Genomic DNA, 16,358 nt, shown 5'->3' with positions numbered 1-16,358 from the left:
CTGGTTATAAATGGTTCACAGAGACCTTTATTGTGACACATGGTTATTACATTACTGGGGGACCAGTACATTCTATGCTGATCTGAACTGAATTCAGGCTGATTTGTGCTAACACTTATTGAACCACAGTTATACATGAGAATTTATAAGGTATGTTGCTATTGTGCAGAGTAGTAATATTTTTTATAAGCCTGTGCTTTTGCGGAAGTGATGATGTATGAAAAAATGACACTAATACTAGACATTTTAAAAATTCATTTAATGACTGCCTGTCAAATTTTTGAACAGAAAACATTGTGCATTTGTATCGTAAGCTGAAAGTTATTGGGAAACTCAGTAAAAAAATATCTGATATATTAAGGATGAATTTAATTGCATCAATGTCACTGAAACCAATATGAACAGCTTATGAGCAGCGTCTTTCCTGATGCATGCTTGAGCAATATATATAACTTGTCATAAGCGCATCATCGCAGCAGGTACTACTAATTTCCTAACTGCACAACAATGACACTATTTAGAACACCCCTGTCGAACCGAAGATCATTAAACTTGTCCTACACTTTTTATTTTTGTGTGTCGCCATAAAAGTATATATAGCCCTATACGGCTCTGTTAACTTCCTATCAACCAAAGAGCTTCCCAAAAGCAACAAACCCGATGTTCTTTTTCACAGACCCCCTCTTCTGGTCTGAAGACAAGATCAAGGTCTCGCTTTAACATTTTCCCGTCATCCACCTCAGAATCTTGGTCTGCAGCAGTACACAAAATGTCTTATAACAAATAAAATGACTTTTTTGTAAGGTTAGGACCTTCATGCCCGACGGCTTTGATGACATTACCTTTATCAATGTCAATGTCAGTTTTACAAACTTTTCGTCATTTGTTGGAAGCTCTCCTCCGTGGTCAGATAATCACAGACAAAATACGGTAATTATTCATCTTATTCCTTCTCTGTCGCTTTTTAGTTTTAGCCTCAATTTCGGCCTATCGGTCACTATTAAAGATTAAAAGTTTAATTGAACCTAAATTGAACCTAAATTCACGAAGTATCTGGACGGATGTTAACATCTAAGAGTGGACAAGTGTGTTCAGGGACACAAAAACCTTGTGCCATTGGAAAGGGAACTTCATACATTACGTCACATCAGGTATTACTGATCTCGTAATGCATTAGCAAGCTATCCGCCGCTTTTTAAGTCAAAAAGCGCTACAGAAATGTTCGAATTCGCAAAAAATTCTAATAATTGAATTTTCTACACTTTATGCTATGTACTTACAGGCATGTTTTCTGAATATATATATATACATATATATATATATATATATATATATATATATATATATATATATATATATATATATATATATATATATATATATATATGCCACGAAGGAAAAATAAACGAAAGAGGATCTGCAGATCCTCTTTCGTTTATTTTTCCTTCGTGGCATATATCTTTATTTATGGATTTGTTTATCACGTTCCTAACTTTCGTGATTCAGTTACACACACACACACACACACACACACACACACACACACACACACACACACATATATATATATATATATATATATATATATATATATATATATATGTATGTATTATTTTTTTAGTATACATATTTTTTTTATTCCACCTAACATTACCAACACACAACACGATTTTCCTCTTCTAACCACTAAGACTATTCTGTAATTGTGAATCTCCTTCCTTCACTGGAAGTATTGCCGGAGTCTTCACGAATGATTTCAATAATAACACAGCAATCATCAAACATACAAAACGAAAAAACATATATATATATATTGGTATCAACAGACAAATGAGTTTAGTGATAACATCCAAGCTATTATAATTATACTAGAATCTTTCCACATAAAGTAAAAGAGTTCTTACATTTTGATCTAACCTGGACTGATCTGCTGGCAGATTTATACCCCTTCTTGGGGTAGGTACTATATACTACACACTCTCCTGCTCAAGAGAACTTGCATTCACTCGTTGAAAAACACCAGAATGATGGATGACACAAATTCTATTTTCTTCGCAGAGTCGAGCAAACAATCGGACGTACTGCTCAGAAATCTACGGGAATAATGCCAGTATCATAACGTAACATACAAATTAATGAAGAAAATTTCTTCCGTTGGATAAAGAATAATGATTTGGCTTAGACTAAACTACAGTACGACGCAGCAGTCAACCACACTTTGATATTAACCGGTGGTATAAGACGTATAATTGTATACATGAAATCAATGACTAACGTTTAAACACAGAAAACGCATGAACACCAAGGTCAGGAATTCTCGCTTCTGGAAGCATAATCACTCACCAGCAGAAAGTAACAAGAATTTGACGCTACAGCCGAGTTGTTTCCACGCTCTCCTGAATATAATAATTAGACAAGTCAAGATCCGGTCTCAGCCTGACAACAGCTAAAGGGAACACATCGCACATTTCTTACATAAAGCTGAATTAACACTAAGTCGAAAATGGAATGGAAGGGAATGGAATACATACAGAATTTAGGCCAAAGGCTAAGCACTGGGACCTCCGAGGTCATTCAACGCTGAAAGGAAAATTGAGAGTAAAGGGTTAAACAGACGATCAATATTACTGACAGTATTTCCTGTACTGTCATTATTACTGTCGGTGTGTCCATCATATTGACTTAGTGTCAGTACCTGAAAATGGTGGTCCTTGAAATCCAGTTTCAGCTATCAGTATGTGAGTGGGGCTTAAATTAATGATGGTTTGTTCACTGGACTGTCAGTATTATCATAAATCGGAAGAGGTACAATGTCTGACCAGCGAGGGAAACTACTCCGGGAATTTATTTCAGCTTTCTAAGCTTTCCAGAGCTATGGGATGTTCGAAGCGAAAATTATATGAAGAAGAAAGAAAATGGCTGCATATGATAAGTTATTTGATGTATATAAATCAATCAAAGCTGACGCAATTGTAGAGGATGTAGAAAAGAAGATAAATACATTGAGAAGCAACTTTCAGAAGGAGTTGAAAAAAATTAACGACTCTAAAACGAGTGGTGCTAGCACCGATGACATATCAACCGTCCTCATGGGTTTTTATGAGCTTTTATTCTTGAAAAATTTGGAGAAGCCTCCGCAGACAAGAATTTCAATTGAAACAACAGTTGAGGCAATTGTATTTTATTGTTTAAACTATTACATTTTACTCCATAACAATGAATTGGCTAATTGTAATAACTAAGTTAACTACAGAATTTTAATAACTTTATAATATAATATATATATATATATATATATATATATATATATATATATATATATTATGTATGCATAACTTGATCACGAAGTATATAAAACGATATGCTATGTATAAATAAAGGTTTTAAAAAAGCGTAAAAGTATTACGCTTACCAATCCATTCTTTGACCCACTTTCTACGTTTGCGTCTATTCTTTAGCCAAAGAGCCAATAATTGCAATGCATGTTTTTCTCTTCTTTCTCATATCATAGAAAAGCCAAGGGCACAACCATTCGACATTCGACGCTGGTACACTGAATTACTGACGGCTCAATCATTATTCAATAATGGTCGTGTGTTCGGTGAACTGACAGTAGTTCACACCAATAGAATATTGTCAGTATTTTTACTGACAGTCATAATGATCGTCTGTAACCCCCTTAAAGGAGATTTTAAAGAAGTCACAGGAGGAAAAATCTCACAGCTGCACTTATTTTTGGCGCACATTCATTTCCTGAAGAAGGATGAACTGTTCCACCTTATTTTTCCAAGGCCCATTTAACTTTCGGCTTAACATGCCACGGCCCACCGTCGACAATGAAATAGCAGGTAATAACCGTCAGAAGGCCATATGAATATTATCGAATAAATCTCCACATGACAGTCAGTCACACGCACTCCGTATGATTTCAGTGACTGTCTAATAAAGCAATAATATGTAGTTTTTACTGCAGTGTGATTAAGTTCAATCCATTCTTACGCTGCAAGATAAAAGCAAAACACGCACACACAAACACACACACAAAGGTTGAGAAGTATCCTTGGCCCAGAACCAAAGGATTAGAGAAAACGAACATCACAATAATTCTTAGAAAAAAAGTTAAGTATATCTTAGTTTTACCAGACCACTGAGCTGATTAACAGCTCTCCTAGGGCTGGCCCGAAGGATTAGATATTTTTACGTGGCTAGGAACCAATTGGCCACCTAGCAACGGGACCTACAGCTTATTGTGGGATCCGAACCACACTATATCGAGAAATGAATTTCTATCACCAGAAATAAATTCCTCTGATTCCGCGTTGGCCGAGCCGGGATTCGAACTTCGGACCACCAGATTGGCAGCGGAAATAATAATTCTTAGAGGTTGGCGTTTTAGTAATAGCTGAAAGTGCTGTACTACATACTCCGCAATGGCTCATAAATTTGAGATAATGTAACTAAGGGAAAGAAAAAGAAAAATTCGTTGCTATAAAAGTGAATTCACAATACTATATTCTATTCAAAATCATTTTTTTATAATACTGAGTTTTAATTTGCACATCATTTTTCATTATAAGAATATATCAGAAGTAAGTAAAAGTCCCACAAACACTGCAAAGTGTATTCATTATAGGACTGAGAACCTCAAACCAATCAAGCTTATATTTAATAAGATTAAACTTATGATTCAGTATAATATTAAATCATCTATTTCCAGTGAAAACAACATCTAAAATTAAATGATGCGATTAAAGTAGGTAAAATTTCATCGAGCTTGAAGCTTGATATAATATTTCTAAGCGGAAAAAACTGTTGACGGTAACTTGCAGCAACAAATGGCTAAGAGATGACGGAGTGGAATTATAATCGGCTTTTGTCAGTCGAACCCGAGGCCAGCAAATAAGAGTTCTGGGCACTCAGTACCAACGACCCTTTTGTGCAGTTCGTCACAAATGACATTGAATGTCATACTTCAAGGATTGCAACTCATCCGAAAATATAAAATGAATTTCACTATAGTCAGCCTAAGCAGGGGACATCTAATGTTGCTCATGAATGACTTCGAAAAGCGACGAGAAAAGTAAAAAACGGCTACTGTGAAAATGACCCGTTTCCTACGAGCGACTTAAAAGAGCAAAAACTGTAATCAGTTGCGGGAGCTATATTATTGTCCACATGAGTCTAGCACAGGCACCCTTCCCAAATAATGAACAGCTTGCTTGTATAAAGCCGGCTTACAAAGGAAAAGGAGATGAAGAAAATCTTAGCTTCTATAAGCCAATATCGAATCTTATTTATCAGAACTTATAGAAATGGTAGTTCACGAACGAACGTGGAAACACTTGAAACAACTCAACACTATACCTGATGATCAGTCAGCTTACAGAAAAAACCAGTCAACAGAAACTACATTGAGCGCAATTACAAATACGATATAAATTATGGCAAGTGGAAAATATGGTATCTTTGTCATGCTCGATCTGACACCGTTGACCATAATCTGCTGCCTGAAGACCTGAGAGCAGTAGCCATTGAAGATGATGTACTCAAATGGTACAAAAGGTAATTTGAAAACAGGAAGTTTACCGTGGTTATATCAAATGTGAAATCAGAAAAGAAAGGCCTAACTAGTTGAGTGCCCCAAGGCAGCGTCCTGGGTCCACTGCTATTTGACATTTACCAAATTGATTATATCTAGAATCCTCAACAAGCACAAGGTTAGTTGTTAGAAACATTATGATGATACTCAGTTCTATTTACCTCTTGAAACGGTAGAAGATGCCATTAGTAAAACTGATGCAACAATGAAAGATATAAAAAAAATGGATGTCAGCGAAGAAACTAAAACTCAATGACTACAAAACTGAGAGTAAGTTATTTGGACACTTCAGAAGAATAACTATTGGCTCGTCATCCATAAACATTGTATCGGCAGTGATGAACTTGGGAGTATCTATTGATAATAAAATATCGATGAAAAATCATAAACTGCATAATGTAAAAAAAACTATAAACAAAATATTATAAACATTTCATTTATCATAAAATATCTAAACGAAAACAGCAATTTGTAACCAAATACTTTCGAGGCTTGACAGCTACAACGTTATATACTAACTACCTACTAACAAAATTAAAAGGAGTACAAAACAGAGCCGCCATATTAATAAAAGAATAACCCCGGCACTAATCGAGCTACATTGGTTCCCAGTAAAAGCAAGAATAGAATACAAAATACTTCTGACATCTTTCAAGCACTCAAATACGGTGAACCAACACATCTAAGAAACTGCTTCAGTTTCTTTAGACCTGATTGTGATCAGACATGCAAGTGAAGCCTATAGGCTCCCCCCCACAACGATCTCAGTGAACGGCTGTGCATTCCAGGCTGATTCGCTTATACAGCTCATATCACCACATATATAGTCTATTAAGAACTCAACATCATTAAAGCTACCTATAAGAAATGTGCATTTGAGCGCTCAACACTAATTCAATTAAGATTAGGTAATAGCTATTGTTCATACCGGCAAAGTACCAGAGTTTTGCGTTCCTATTTTCCACGCCTATTGTATCTTATTCTATGATCATAATGATCCTGGAAACAATGAATGAACTGAATTCCGCTGAGTTATGGCAAAGGAGACGACAGGATTCTGCTGCTTCCTCTGCAACCACCTCACGGCAGGGCTGGGCTACGCCTGAGTTTGCTCATGTTCGCGACAGCAGATGAGCGGTGATGGCCATTTTTCCGTTCATAGAATATTAGGTATATCTTCCCCAACCAACATCACGTTGCTCTGTATATGTGTATTCGGGGATATTTATGTTCACTTCTGTCTGCACGTCGGTATCACAAGTCCACGTTACAGAATCTCGCGCTCTTCTCCTTCCAAGTGGTTGTGATCTAGTTCATGATTCCCTCTTTCTTTCTTCGTGGTCAAACCTCCGAGTTTCTTTTGCTGTTGGCTAAACCTTGAGAGCTTACAAAAGACGAGTTGAGTTGAATACAAAATTTGGGCTAAACGCCAAGCACGGGGACCTATGGGGTCATTCAGCGCTGAAATGTTAATTGACAGTAAAACGTTTGAAAGGTGTAACAGGAGGAAAACCTCTCAGTCGCACTATGAATCAAGCGTTAGGAGAGGGTGGAAAGTAAGATGAAGAAAGAGACTATGAAAGGAGTCACAGTAAAAGGAACGAAAGTGGTTTCAGCTTAGGGCCGAAGGCACACTGCAAAAAACCTTAGGTAAAGCCTACAGTGCACCGCATGGAATCCACTGAAGGAACTACCCCCCTACGGAGACTAGCAAAAGACGATGCTTGCATTACTTGACGTACAATAAATAGTATCTCAGTCGATGGTAACTGCATGGGGACATGGTTTACAGTTTACATTGTTACCCGATTACCCCGAATCTATTGGGAGAATTTCCGTGGCTTTAATCATTAACATGAACACACACGTGCCGACGTCCCATTATTCCAACTTATAGGTGCAATTTGAATACTGAAGTCTTATGTATATGGTGTAACTCTTGGACGCTCAGGACAGATACAAGTTTGCATATGTGCACGCTCATGTCCACGTCGACTTGTTTCAGACTAGCAACAAGAGAGCAAAGTCAATACAAAAATATTTACTCATTGTGATTCACAGGAAAGAATCCAATACTTGGACGAAAATTTTAGCTTTGCTTTTCTTCTTCGAAAGAAACTAAAATTTCCCCAAAAGGATGACTGATAACCAAAGCTTTTCCGAAGTCTAACATTTGATAAGGTCGATGTTAGCTGTCTTTACAGTGGTGTGAGAACTTATGAAAAATCAGTTGTCTGAATGTCGTTTGGTTAGTATCTCGTCCCCTCCAGAAGAGAAGCAGGTAAACGGGCGATCCCTGAAATGACGATGGTCTCTGAGGAGTTGAACTGTTTTCTAGGTCGCTTCACTTCTCTTCCAGCAAGGACAGGCAGTCGATTAATTTACTGATTGTTACCTGAACCGTTTATGGAATTTTGTTTCATCCGACAATTTCCTAGTCTCGGTCTTTAAAGTTAAATTCATTCAACTACAACGGTTTTAAGTCATGGGATACGACCAACAAGTTGAGAATTTTATATTTACTCTCATTTTGAGACATGGAAGGAGTTGCAAGCTCAGCCGCCGCCTCCTAAACACGCATGTGTGCGCACATGCACATACATACATACACACACGCATGCACACGCTATATAAGTAACGCCCAAACCTGTTGATAACATTTTCCTGTTTGGGGACGACCCAAGTATTCTGCAAGGCCTGTTTCCAGTCCACTGAGCTACCATCCATTCACCAGGACAGGGAACTGGTTGTCACTATCGTTCCTATTTCAGCTTTATACCCCCAAATGAAGTGACTAATCCTCCTCCCATTCTAATTGCAAACGTCAGAAGTACAGTTCTGTGCTATTTATATGAAGGAGGCAAATTGCAAACACTTTCACTGCCGTAGGAGGGTAGTACAGTCATTGAACCGTATAGTCAAGGTTCTTTGCAGCGTGCCTTCGGCCCCTAGCTGTAACCCCTTTCGTTCCTTTTACTGTACCTCCTTTCATATATCCTCTCTCTTCCATCTTACTTTCCACCCTCTCCTAACAATTGATTCATAGTGCAACTGCGAGGTTTTCCTCCTGTTACACCTTTCAAACCTTTCAACTGCCAATTTCCGTTTCAGCGCTGAATGACTTCATAGGTAGCAGTGCTGAACCTTGAGCCTAAATTCCATATTCAGTTCAAACGCTTTCACATCATCCACTTCTAAAACTTCCCAGTAATCAACGTGGTTGCGAAAATTAATTTCCATGTATTTATTTTCCTTAATTCACTTGTATATTTAAAAATCAGTTACTCAAGGGATGGACGTATTCCATTCTCAGATGAATGACAGTCTACTATCACTTCCCAAGAAAATTAGTTTTATTTTTTTTATTTATTTTTTTCAGTTTGGAATTTTCAACAAGAAGAATGATATTCCTTAGGATTTTATCTAAGTGTAGCTTGCGTTTACCTTCCCATCTTCTGCTGGTTCCTCTATCAAAATTTGTATTTCCTCAATGTTGGTTAAAACATTTACTTGATAAAACCAAGCCAACACTCACACTGACAGGCAAACGGGGAAGTATCCGATATAAAGGCTTTAATGTGATTCGCTAATTACTGAATTTACGGTCTGTTCCATTCAAAACCAATTCTTTTAATTTTAATTTCCGGTCCTATTCCATTCAAAACCAATTCTTTTAATTTTAAATTCGCACATTAAGTGTACTTATCAAAATTTCACTATCAGCAAACAGGCAAAGGTCATAATCCTGTAAAACTTAATGAAAACCACAATCACGAACCGCACAATAATAATTTTACATTTCAATTACGGCCCAAGATTGTCTGCAGTCGCTTTCCAAACCTGTTCGTACCTTGTACATAGATAATATATCTACTGTGAATTGGGCATAAGAAAAAGTATTTTTTTTTTTTTTTTTTTCAAAAGAAGAATCATTTTTAGCCATTCCGAGTTTCTGACGATCTTGAACGTGAAATCGCTCATTCTACAGTGAGCAGATGCACAGGTGGTAGATACGTCTCACATTACCTTCGTTTTGCTTAAGACTGTTTTACGCCGGGCTTCAAGAATCATATGAGATTCACAACAAGAATCGTGTTGTTAAACAAGTTGAATATTCAGAAGACCAAATAGCAATCATATAATATCTATAGACCATAATAAGGTAAGCTATGGGCAAACACATTATAGGTGTATATCAAATATTTCAAACATCAATTCAAAAGACAAATTTCGTATGCTAATTTAAAAGCAAAAACCAATCAAGCGCTATGAAATGCTACAAAAACATGGTGACCGCAGTGACGCGTTCGCTATACAAGTGCACAAGCTTCTATAACATCACTGGGACAAGGCGTAGGGCTTGCAACCTAATCTCAAATACTTGCTGATAACCTATAGGCTAACAACATTTTGAGGGGTTATCCTCTATGGAGAGAAGGCATCAAGGAGAGAAAAATATTCTTTTCTCAACAATTAGGTATGTTGCCCAAGAGAATGCAAAGAGAGAGAGAGAGAGAGAGAGAGAGAGAGAGAGAGAGAGAGAGAGAGAGAGAGAGAGAGAGAGAGAGAGAGATTGCCATATTCATATTGATGAATGTTGGATATTTGAACTGCATCTCATTTATCTAAAAGATCCCTCTCTTACTGTCCAAAACCCCAACTCCCTCTTTTGTTTATTATACCACATAAAAGTACTAATAATTCTGTTCATAACACCATGGAAATAGCAATAAAAACAACATCAGTACCAGAACAGTGCAAAGATAACTGACTACATGCTTTTATAAACACAATTAATGCACACTCGCTATGACAATCACAATGAATAGTAACAAAGAATAAGTGAAAATTCGACCTTACACTCGAACAGCTCCTTAGGAGGTAGTAAAATGATGTCTTTCGCGTACACACACCCGCACTGAGCAATGCCTTCCATTATTTTTGGAAGTCAGTGGTAACTCCAATTTCCCTAATACTTTGGTGGACAATCCCACATAGGTAGCACGGGGAATGACATTTTAAGAAACTGTTTGTTGCCCTTTCATATTCTTTCCGAGTAGCCACATTTTTAAACAAACAACAGAAATAACATCTAACTATAAAAACAGGCAATATTTTAATAATCAGTCGATAATAAGTTGCCGTAAGTAAACCGTTTACATATTAGTTATGCAAAAACTATCAGAGAAAACGCACAAGAAACATTTCTGTAAGAGAAAACGCGGCAAATATATAACAAACCAGTCACTAAACAGTCCCTAGGGAGAAGATATTGCATTAACTGGAGTCTGAAACGATTAATTCCCAGACGTTTCCAAAACACAGTACATGAACAATAAACGTTGGAGAGGCTCACGTTAACAAAATTCGCGTCTCTTGCTAATTTAATGAATTAGTTAGCAGTGAATGAACGGAAGGGATCGCTCTGCAGTTGTTTACAACGAATGCCTCTGCTCATAGCTTTCTTTTATCAAACCAACCGTGCCGAATATCTATATATTCTATCTTGTACTTTTAGTTTTAATCTCGATGAGTGTACTTGTCAATTGAGTGTCAACCATACCATTTAATGTCAGCGTTATTATCGTATTGTACAGTACATCGATTTCACTGGTCTTAAAAGTTGCCAAAGTTCACTTAATACGTAATTTATACAACAAAATCAACGATTCTTAAAAATAGTCGTCATACTAGTCGATTTTAAACAAACCCTGTTCCGTGTCCTAAGATCATCCACCCTAAGAACGTTTACAATTCTCTGGGCTATAAATAACAGTCTGGCAACTCACCATTATGACGTAGGTAGGGATGACGTCACCGAGAAGATTCTAGCTTGAGGATGCATGCTAAACTGAAAAGGTCCGATGTCGAATGGGGCTATCATGTGGACATTTACCACATTTACACTGGGCTCACCGTTTAAGGAGAACTTTAACACCTAGTTGACCCATTGCTGGCACAAGGACGCGGAGCTGTAAGCCATATTTACAACGATTTTTCAGGAGTCGGAGCAACACAAACCACGTCCGGCTGAATACCAGGTGCACTGGTGACGTCACTCCCGGGCCCCGGCCTCGCGAGCGGCGAGTCGCGAGTCCCGTCAAAATACTCGTGCTTACCAGACTGAGTACCGGTGCCACAAAACACACTACCGTTCGCTATTATAGAGTTTATGATAGAGAATCGCTAGTATTATTATTTAGCGCTTACTGAAGCTTACTCTTAATGTATATTTTTCATGATTTTTATATCATAGTGGAGTTTTCCTAGTATATAGCATTTATGTATTTATGTATATATGTACATATGTATATGTATTGATACACACACACACACACACACCACACACACATATATATATATATATATATATATATATATATATATATATATATATATATATGCAAACATGAATTTCACATGACATATGCAGGTTAGTTGATTTTGTTACATAATCTTTGCCTTAACTATGAAAGTCTTCATATCGAAGCTTAATGGCATGAAACCTGAAAAATGAAGTTGATTAAAGCTTTGCTATTATGGGTGGCGTGATCAAATACAATTGCCGCTGCAGCTTCATATTGATAAGGATCGACATTCAATTAACGCTTTCATCTGCCATCACATCTGAATGATGCGCAAAATATCACAAACTGTCCTTTAGTCGTTCTGAAAAAATGTATAGTTCAGAATAATTGTATGAAAGTGTTAGGGTTCAGCAGATTTCATCGGACCGTTTTTCCATTAGGTTTGCCATAGAATCTGACAGTCTCTTGCTACAAAAAACAGTAGTTTGGTCTGTCTGTTGTCTGAAAGCACTTTTCACCGGAGCGGAATCCCACGTAATTGCTGAACAGCTGACGGACCAATTTATTAGCATTAAGGGTTAAAGAGCGGTGAAGGAGAGAGGGTCTCTCCATACTCAGTGACTACCTAACTAACAAGACCAAGCCATTTTGAAATCGTTGCTGAATATGATACTACGGTTGAAAATGACATCTGGGAAAACTACCGCTCAGTTGGTAGTTTACGGTAAACATTGAATTGTGAATTCTTACGTTCTGACAAGTAGGACAGGTACAACAACATACGAAATATCAAGAATAGGAAATAAAAAGTTCGAGCGTTAGCTCGGTAAAAAAAAACAAAAAAAACACCGGTGTTAGATAACTGTTACTTTAGAGAGCATCGTCTGGGGTACCGGGCCCATTAACTAGTTTATAATAATAATAATTATAAAATAAAATGATAATAAGCGTAGCTTAAACAACCACGTTAAGCGTATGAAAGATTATAAAGCCCTTCAATAGCAATCTCTTAAATCTTTTTAACTTCTGTTTCCTTCTTCAGAGAAAATTAAATAAATGCAAAACAAATCACCAAGAACTATTTAGACGCAATTTATCCGTGTAATGGTCTGCTTAGCCAATAAGCAGTACTAAGCGGGACTTGATGTACCTTTGATGAAGGAAACGGGAGCTTCCGGAAGCTCTAGTTTGTTGTCAGTTTTACCAATACATCTTAACACTTGACTTGAATGAAGGGCCTCTTCGCCCTGTGTTGATACTAATCCTAACGAGAAGCCCTGATCGTTCTCATTGCATTGAGGAGACCCTAATGTGGACTGCAGAAGGGTTGAGGACAGGGGTCCTCGTCTCCTAACAGCACCAACGATTCTAAATGTCTCCTCATCCAGATACATGGTTGTTATACCTGTAATAATTTTCATGGCCAATTTATTATCGGTGGCATTTTTGTTTTGGGCTAAGCTTGTGTTTTCTGCTTTTGGTATCTCGAATTCATAACCTATGAATTCTTTTTCTACCACACCCCTTGCTCCAAAGAGTCTGTAGTTAATTACTGTGCAGTCTGTATTTAGGTATTTCTGGGGATGAAGTCTCAGAAAATCAGAACGTTGGGCAAATTTGGTTCTCTTAAGCAACTTCTGGGCCCAATTGGATCGTTTTTGTCTTAATTCGATTGGACGTATCAATTACTAAACCCACTGCCACCTTGAGCTGTTGCAACCTTGGAGGAATAATAGAGGGAAACCGCATATCATATTTTGTCGTGGTTGAAAGAAGAGCCCGTGCTGGCATAACGTCAGCTTAACCTTCAACAACAACAACAACGTTTCTAACGGACCAATCAGCAACGATGGGGTAGGAGTCAATGACTTATCTTCCCAAAAGGAATTTCCTTACAGGGTTCTATACAAAAGTAACTGCGTTTATTCCTTTTAATGGGCAATGATTCAAGTCTATTTTACTCTAAATCGATTACTATATTTTTTATATTTGAACATAGTAGGAAGAGAATATTGTTAATGTTTTGGAATACTATTTATGACGACTCTGAAGAGGCCACGTTCATTTCTTCTATTTTCTTATGTTATCTTCCAATAATTTAAGGAAATGCTTTAATTTTCACCAAATAATAGAAAGCTTTCCAATGACGTCACAGCAGACGAGGACCTGATAAGCCGCCGCCATCTTTTAGGTCAAGCATTGTAAACAAAGGAGATATCGAATTTCTTCGTTATTCTAAGGAATTATGAACTATATCACGAAAAATGGCAAGCAAGGACAATCTCATAGATTCAATTAGTGAATACGATTTTGGATAAGTGAGATATTGAAGTTTTTAATTTTATTTATATTTTTTTTGTGAGTGACACGGTGACACTTTTAAAGGCTGATGTCATGGGATTTTTCCACGATATTTTGAAACTTATTTCTTGTCCTTGTGTGCATTTAGAACCTCGTTGTCAATTGTTTTAAAGTTGATTTCATTTAGTAAGTTGTACTATGTTGGCGAGTGTCTGCCTTTCAGTTCATGTATTTTGTTAGATTTTCATAGTTTAATTTCAGGTTATCATAAGTAGTTCCACCCCATTTTGCACTTTTGATATTTAATATCAATTTTAACAAATACGTAATTCACTATCCACTACTTCAAGTTTTAAAAATTTGACCAAATTAACTTTGTGCCTGAGGCTTCTCTAATTATTCATCATTATCATAAATTACACCAACAATTAATAGCACTCATCACTCTTGAAGTGATATGAACATGTTTTCGTGTCCTGACGGCTGAATATTAACCCTGTTTATCCTGGAAATCCACAGTGCTCTCCTTCTTTCACTAATCTTTCGAGTTTCATCTTGATTTCTCACAACAGCAGGACTGAGTAATACGATTTGCCGTCTCTGTTTGACCTATTTAAAGGATTAATAGGCACAACATCATTGCAAATTTCCGAAAAATCTTTCTTATCATGATTGCGTGCTCAATACAGCTGACCTACAACATGGCCGACTTCCGTGTTCACATCCAGTTCTCATTCTGGATCGAAAATTATATTTAAAAATTAAACATACTGTAAATTACTGTTTTCTTAAAATTATAACAACAAACATTGGAAAGTTCGTTGAACTTTCAAATGCGTTTCAAATTTGTATTCATGTTGAACAATCGCTGAAATCTTGCCATTTGTGCAATAATTCGCCTGCATTGTTATGGACAGACACCAGATTTCACAAGAGTAAATGTCGTGAATTTAGCCCCATGACTGAGCCCCAGTTCTTTCCAGATTTTGTTGGAAGTGAAGGCCCAAACCCTAAGCTAAGCTAGCAAACCCCAAGTGAAAGCCGAGAGAAATGCAGTTCAACAGTTTTATCACAAAAATACACTATTATTTACTCTACTATTTACATTGTCCCAATGATAAAACTCAGGAATTGGACACACGTGAACGATGCCACGTGGTCCTTAAGGGACACATGGGAAAACAAGAACAAGGTAATGCACATGAAACAGAGCAATGAAAGCATAAACGTGAGCCAAGGAATGGGTTTTGCAAAGTTATAAAACGCTGGTTATGAAACTGCACCAAAATGAATCAATGCAGATTAATGAAACTAACGCCTAACATAAGCATATTCCCCACAACGTATCTGGCTATAGGACTCGAGTTACTAAAGGTTTGCCCTACTGGTACAGAGGCTCTCTAGAGAGGAAGCACGGGAGGCTCGCTCTCGGGTCAGGAGTAACCTCGGATTGGATGACTTTTTTTCTTCTTCTTCTTTTGTAATGCAAGGATTCTGAACCTCATGGATATTTGATTAAATCTACCCCAACTGTAACTCAAAATAAGATACACTTGCTGTTACTCATACAGTTCACGTGACTCAGCAGATTTTAGGACAAACTGAATTATACATAAGGGAGAACCAACACTTGCAGCCTGACTTCGGCATCTCTAGCTAAATCGATTGAGGCTTTAGGTCGGGAAAAATGGAGCTCCCTTTTTTCGCAACAGTAAGAATAGCATAATATATTATACTAGATAATTCACATATGAGTCTTATCATGGATAATTTGCATAATACATTCTCATTTACATTGATATACATTAATATCTAAAGTTGCTGAATGTATTAAAGTTTTAATCAGTATCTCACAACAGCTGACACATGCTACTGTTTTCTCAGATTGCTTAAAAGATAGAGGGGAATAAGGTAAAGGTTAAAATGAAAGCCTGCATTTTTTATGATTTTATTTCTAAAGCATAGTCTTCTAATAACAATTTGCCAAGTGCTCTAATCAGCTTAGCTCCTCGCGCGTTGACGAACGATGTTCGTCGGACGTTTGTATTATAAAACTATTCAAAGCATTATTTTTTCTTTCAGTGCCTAGCTCATTTACTTATTAAAGCCAGCCTAAGTTCACAGAAGCCAAAGACATGCCGGTAACAGAA

General features: G+C 37.1%; 1 protein-coding gene across 2 annotated transcripts in view; it reads right to left on the bottom strand.

The window, feature by feature from the left end:
• The window catches only part of LOC135215386 (uncharacterized), a 78,011-nt gene extending 66,349 nt beyond the window's left edge, over positions 1-11,662 (bottom strand). Inside the window, exon 1 of one of the 2 annotated variants that reach the window (XM_064249968.1) lies at positions 11,389-11,662. The gene's annotated coding sequence lies outside the window, so the exon portion shown is untranslated. The remainder of the gene's footprint in view (positions 1-11,388) is intronic. The other variant, XM_064249966.1, reaches the window with a different exon arrangement.
• Positions 11,663-16,358: the final 4,696 nt, after the last annotated feature.

This window comes from Macrobrachium nipponense, chromosome 5, assembly GCF_015104395.2.
Source record: "Macrobrachium nipponense isolate FS-2020 chromosome 5, ASM1510439v2, whole genome shotgun sequence".
Lineage (NCBI taxonomy): Eukaryota > Metazoa > Arthropoda > Malacostraca > Decapoda > Palaemonidae > Macrobrachium > Macrobrachium nipponense.
This window is presented reverse-complemented; position numbering and strand designations above follow the sequence as displayed.